Genomic DNA, 6,000 nt, shown 5'->3' with positions numbered 1-6,000 from the left:
CTTAGGAAACTAATACAAGTACCAATTCCTACAACGGTATCAGAACCAAGTTGGAACTTTACCAATATTTGTTAAAGGAGGGGAAGAAGGATAAAAGGAAGAAAAAAAAGGAGAGGGGGGAGGGAGGAGGGGAAAGAAGGGGGAAGGGGAGGGAAGGGGAGGGGAGGAGGGGGGAGGGGGGGAGGGTAGGAAGGAGGAAGGGAGGGTTGAAGAAGGAAAGAGGAAAAGGAAGAAAATGAAATTGCCTTTTGCCCCTGCTTGATCTCCTTCTAGACAGTTGCCAGGTTTTCTTTAGGCCCTGGGTATAGGAAGATATTTCTTCCAAAGAATATTGTAAACTTGTATTTGACGAATTCTTCTAAAAGAGGAAGTGGATAAAGCTGAGGAAACATTTTCTTCAGATAACCAGTTGACAAAATAATTATATGAGGTTATAAAGCTAGGCTATCCCTATGGACTTATAAACTTGGAGAGAAATTTTTAAAAAAATTATAAAGGCAGCATTGTATAATTTCTCTAACTGTCTTGTGGGCATCAAAAACTATAAATAGACAGAGCATCTGGTGTGGAAACTGTCTTGTGGGGGAGGGTAAAGAACAGGGTGCCACTCACAGACAGGCTGCAGACTCTGGGTCTTTCTAGATTTGTCCAGACTCTGGGGGTGGGATGGGGTGGGGCTGCATCAATTGCTGAGGGCTGCACTGAGCACCCTGGGACCAAAGATGCTGGGGTGGGTGAGGCCAAGGTGGGTGGCAGGCTTGCTGACCTGTGAGGCAGCAAGGAAAGAACAAATCCCCTGTCTGCATGTTGGTGGCTGTATTAGTCTGTTTTCACGCTGCTGCTAAAGACCTACCCAAGTCTGGGCAATTTATAAAAGAAAGAGGTTTAATGGACTCACAGTTCCACATGGCTGGGGAGGCCTCACAATCATGGCAGAAGGTGAAAGTCACAGCTCACATGGTGGCAAACAAGAGAAGAGACTTACTATCACAAGAATAGCACAGGAAAGACCCACTCCTATGATTCAATTACCGCCCACCAGGTCCCTCCCACAACACGGGAATTGTGGGAGCTACAATTCAACATGAGATTTGGGTGGAGACACAGCAAAACCATATCAGTGGCTCAGCAATTGATGACCCTCTCCTGGAAGAGATGGAGACTAGGGGTTGTATTAGCTTTCTGTGGCTACTCTGCAAATTACCACAAATTTTGTGGCTTAAAAAACAATGCAAATTTATTATCTTACAGTTCAAAATGCATTTTACTGGACTAAAATGTGGGCTATGTTCCCTTCTGCAAGTTCTATGGGAGAATTTGTCCCCTGGACTTTTGAAGCTCCCAGAAGCTGTCCACTTTCCTTAGCTCCTTTATCTTCAAAGCCAACAGCAACATTGGACCGAGTCCTGCTCCCACTACCATCTCTTGGGTTCCCTCTCTTCTGCCTCCTTCTTTTACCTCTAAGGGTCCTTGTGATTATATTGGGTCCCTCTGAATAACCCAGGATAATCTCTCTATTTTAAGGCCAGCTGATTAGCAGCCTTAATTCAATGTACAAGCTTGATTCACCCTTTGCTATGTAAGGTAACATATTCACAGGCCTCAGTGATTAGGATGTGGACATCCTTGAAAGGAGCATTACTCTGCCTACCAGTCTTCTCTCTGATCCCCAAAGACACATTCCATCCTACAAGCAAAATGAAAATACATTCACCCCACTCTTGGTACCAAAATCTACATTTGTCACAGTTCAACTAAAGAAGCAGAGCCAGTAGGAGACATATATTAAAAGCTATGTTGCAAGGAATTGTCCTATAATAATATATAAGTGATGACTGGCTAGGCCAGTCTGAAATCTGTAGGACAGACTATCAGGAAGGGCAGCCCAGAACTCTTAGGTATGGGCTGAGGCTGCAGTCCACAGGCAGAATTTTTTCTTCTCTCAGAGAAGCTTCAGCCCAGCCTTTAAGGCCTTTCAACTAATTGAACCAGGCCTACCCAGATTATCTAAAATAATTTCCTTAAAGTTACCTAACTAAGGATTTTACTCATACCTACAAAATACCTTCACAGCAACACCTAGATTAGTGTTTGAATAACTCAGAACTGTAGCGTAGTCAAGTTGAAATATCAAAGAGGCCATCACAGGAATAAAGGCAACTCACTAAAGACCAGTTTCTCTGCCCATCTTGCTAACCATGAGCTCCCATAAACCTCAGAATGGATGGCAATTCCTGAGAATGGTCCTCTCTGTGGAGTTAAATGTGTCTGGGAAGCCATAAAAGCTCATTCTGATGCTCTGCTTCACTGTTCTCTGAGATTAGAAGCTCCTTAAGAATAAAGACCAGGATTTTATGTTTGTATTTGTATCTATCAGAACCTAAGCTACCGTTCCTTGTATGGGAGATACTCAGGGAAAGTTGGTTGGAAAAAAAATTGTCTTTGTCAAATAAGTAATCTCCCCTATTCTAACTTGCCCAACCAACTTAGGCAGCTACCAATCTGACTGCATTGCCAGGTACCAATTTAGATGGCAGTACAACTGCATCCTATCACAGTGTCATAAGATGGCCAGGTGGCATTGGTGGGATAATGGGAAATCATCTTTGAGATGGGAGTGAGATGTGAGATGGGTGACAGTGGAGCACAAGAGTGTATAGGAGGAAAAGACTATGGCATCTTTTTCTGGAGCACTCATAAACAGAAGAGCCAAATCTGCCTGTGTTAGGATGAGTATTTACTTGTCTAGAGACAGGTGCTCTTCAGAATGTTCTGACAGTCCAGGGGATCACTTATTTCAGATCTTTGGAAAATCCAGGATGCCCTTGGTACCAAGGACATGGCAGAGCCCTTGGAGAACATTATGTCTTCACTTCTTATTTTACAGAGACTCAGAGAGGGACAGTAATTTGTTCAAAGTCACACAGCCAGCCACAGGCAGATAGATCTGGTACTAGAAGCCAGGGCTTAAGGCTTGTGATTCTGATGTATTTTTCACTGTGCTGTGTGTAAACCTCAGTAGTATCCTATACCAGAATGGCCAGAACTTAATCTATGCATCTAGAACAGTTAGGCATATTTCCCCAAAGTTCAGCTGATACATGCAGTGATAGGTAATCCAAAAGGTGACTTAGGGAAGGCTTTAAAACCTGCCCCTACAATGACTTTCAAAGGCATGCCAAATAAGCATGAACTCAAGTGATGCAGGCAAACCCAAAAATTGGGGCTTAGCCTAGGAGGGTTCTTGGCTTTGCTTAGGAAAGAATTCAAGAGCAAGCTGACAGTGAAACAAAGCAAGTTTATCTGAACAACAGTGTACAGCAAAATGTCTACTCCATAGACAGAGAAGGGCTATCCCATAGGCAGAGTAGACCAGAGTAGCACTGGTGGATTGCTGGCTAGCTATATTTATACCCACTCTTAATTATATGTTAATGAAGGCATGAGTTATTCACAAAGTCTCTGGAAAATGGGTGGGGAGTTCCCAGAACCATATAAGGTAACTTCTGGGTTGTTGCCATGGCATTTGTAAACTGTCATGGTGCTGATAGGAGTTTCTTACGCAAATGCATTAAAATTCCTAGTCCTAGCTGGTATCTTTGCTACATCTTGTTTTGATTAGCAGGGTCATGACTGCTGCTCGAAAAACAAATCCTGCTGATCTCATACCTTGCAAGTGAAAACAGACTATGATTTAAGAAAAGTTCCCTGTCCATTCTCTCCAACAAAATTGCCTCCCTGCAGTCCATCCAGTAGAGAAATTCTGCAGCCCTCCCCGTTTTCATTGAATCACTGGATACTTACAATTCACTGGCTCCAGCAATCTCATGAAAACCAACCCCCAAGTGAAAACATTTAGTTTGCAAGTAACTGGATCACTGAACAAGAATAATTCATAGGATATAATCATAACTTATTTTTGTTTCTCATTGTCTGTTTATAATTTGTTTCACAGGGGCAGTTTTCCCTTTGCCCATGGATACAGTCTTGGCCCTAAGCATGTCCCATAGCTTGGTGGTTGTGATAGGTAGAGTTCTAAGACAGCCCCCAAGATTCTGCCTCCTGCAGCACACCTTATATAATGGGCAAGACCCGTAAATATGATGGGGTAGTCACTCCCTTGAGTATGATACATTACATAAGACTCTTTGGTGGCAAGCAGACTGAATATGGGTTCTGGTGCTTGTTTAGCTAGGAAATTATTGTGTGGTGAAAGGGCCACATAACTAAGACTTGAGGGTGGCCTCTAGGAGCTAAGAAAGACCTGGGCCAGCTATCAGCAAGAAAATGGGGATGTTGGTCCTACAACCACAAGGAACTAAATGCTGTTAACATCTTGGAAGGAGATGCCAAGCTCCAGATGAGAACACTGTGTAGCAGACACCTTAACCTCAGCCTTGTGAGACCCTGAGCAGAGAACCCAGTCAAAGGTCAAATGTTCATGCCAACTCCTATTCTATAGAAGGTGTGAGGGAAAAAAAAGAGGTATTGTTCTAAGTCCCTAAATTTGTGGTAATTTGTTACACAGCAGTAGAAAACTACGGTAGTCCCCCCTTATCCATAGTTTCACTTTCCATGGTTTCAATTACTCACCATCAACTGAGATCTGAAAATATTAAATGGAAAATTCCAGAAATAAACAATTCATAAGTTTTAAATGGCATACACCATTCTGACTTGAGGAGCATGATGAAATCTTGCACCATCCTGCCTAGGATGTGAATCATCCCTTTGTCCAGTCTGGATACATATTGTGGATATAGTAGTGTATCCACACTGTCTACACTACCTGCCTGTTAGTCACTCAGCAGCCATCTCAGTTGTCAGATCAACTGTCATGGTATCACAGAGCTTGTGTTCAAGTCACCCTTATTTTACTTAATAGTGGCCCCACACCATAAGAGTAGTGATGCTGGCCATTTGGATATGCCAAAGAGCAGCCATAAAGTGCCTCCTTTAAATGAAAACCTGTGAGTTCTCAATCAGAAAAAAAATATATGTTGAGGTCGCTAAGATCTATGGCAAGAGTGAATCTGCTGTCCATGAAACTGTGAAGAATGAAAAAGAAATTCATGCTAGTTTTGATATCACACCTCAAATTGCAAAAGTTACGGCCATGGAGCATAAGTTCTTACTTAAGATGGAAAAGGCATTAAGTTTGTAGGTGGAAGACATGAACAAAAACATGTTCCAATTGACACAATCAGGTTTGGTACTATCCGTAGTTTCAGGCTTGCAGCTGTGGGGCTTGGACCTGATACTCTGCAGAGAAGGAAGGACTACTGTAATCAAGTCACTTCCCCACATTCTATCAAAACACAAACAGAAAATAATATTTATACACTACACTGAGATAAATCGGCAAAGCTACCCAAGGCTGGGGGCACTGCTATGGGGGCTCCAATGACCCCCAGACCCCCCTCTACCACCCCAAGGTCTGAGGGGATCAATCTCTGTAGTCCCACCTGTCAGGAAGCTCTCTAAATAGAGGCCAGGCATGGTGGCTCACACCTGTAATTCCAGCATGTTGGGAGGCCAAGGCAGGCAGATCACCTGAGGTCAGGAGCTCAAGACCAGCCTGACCAACATAGTGAAACCCCATCTCTACTAAAAATACAAGAATTTGCTGGGCGTGGTGGCTCACGCCTGTAATCCCAGCTACTGGGAAGGCTGAGGCATAAAAATCGCTTGAACCCTGGAGACAGAGGTTGCAGTGAGCTGAAATAGCGCCACTGCACTCCAGCCTGGGCGACAGAGGGAGACTCATCTCAAAAAATAAATAACTATATAGAAAATCCTACCAGCACTTTTTTTTCTTTTTCCTTTTTTTTTTTTTTTTTTTTTTTTTTTTGTGATGGTGTCTCACTCTGTCACCCAGGCTGGCGTACAGTGGAGCGATCTCGGCTCAATGCAACCTCTGCCTCCCAGGTTCAAGTGATTCTGCTGCCTCACAGCCTCCCAAGTAGCTGGGAGTACAGGTGCCCACCACCACGCCAGGAT

The sequence above is a fragment of the Nomascus leucogenys genome, chromosome 15 (assembly GCF_006542625.1).
Source record: "Nomascus leucogenys isolate Asia chromosome 15, Asia_NLE_v1, whole genome shotgun sequence".
NCBI lineage: Eukaryota > Metazoa > Chordata > Mammalia > Primates > Hylobatidae > Nomascus > Nomascus leucogenys.
This window is presented reverse-complemented; position numbering follows the sequence as displayed.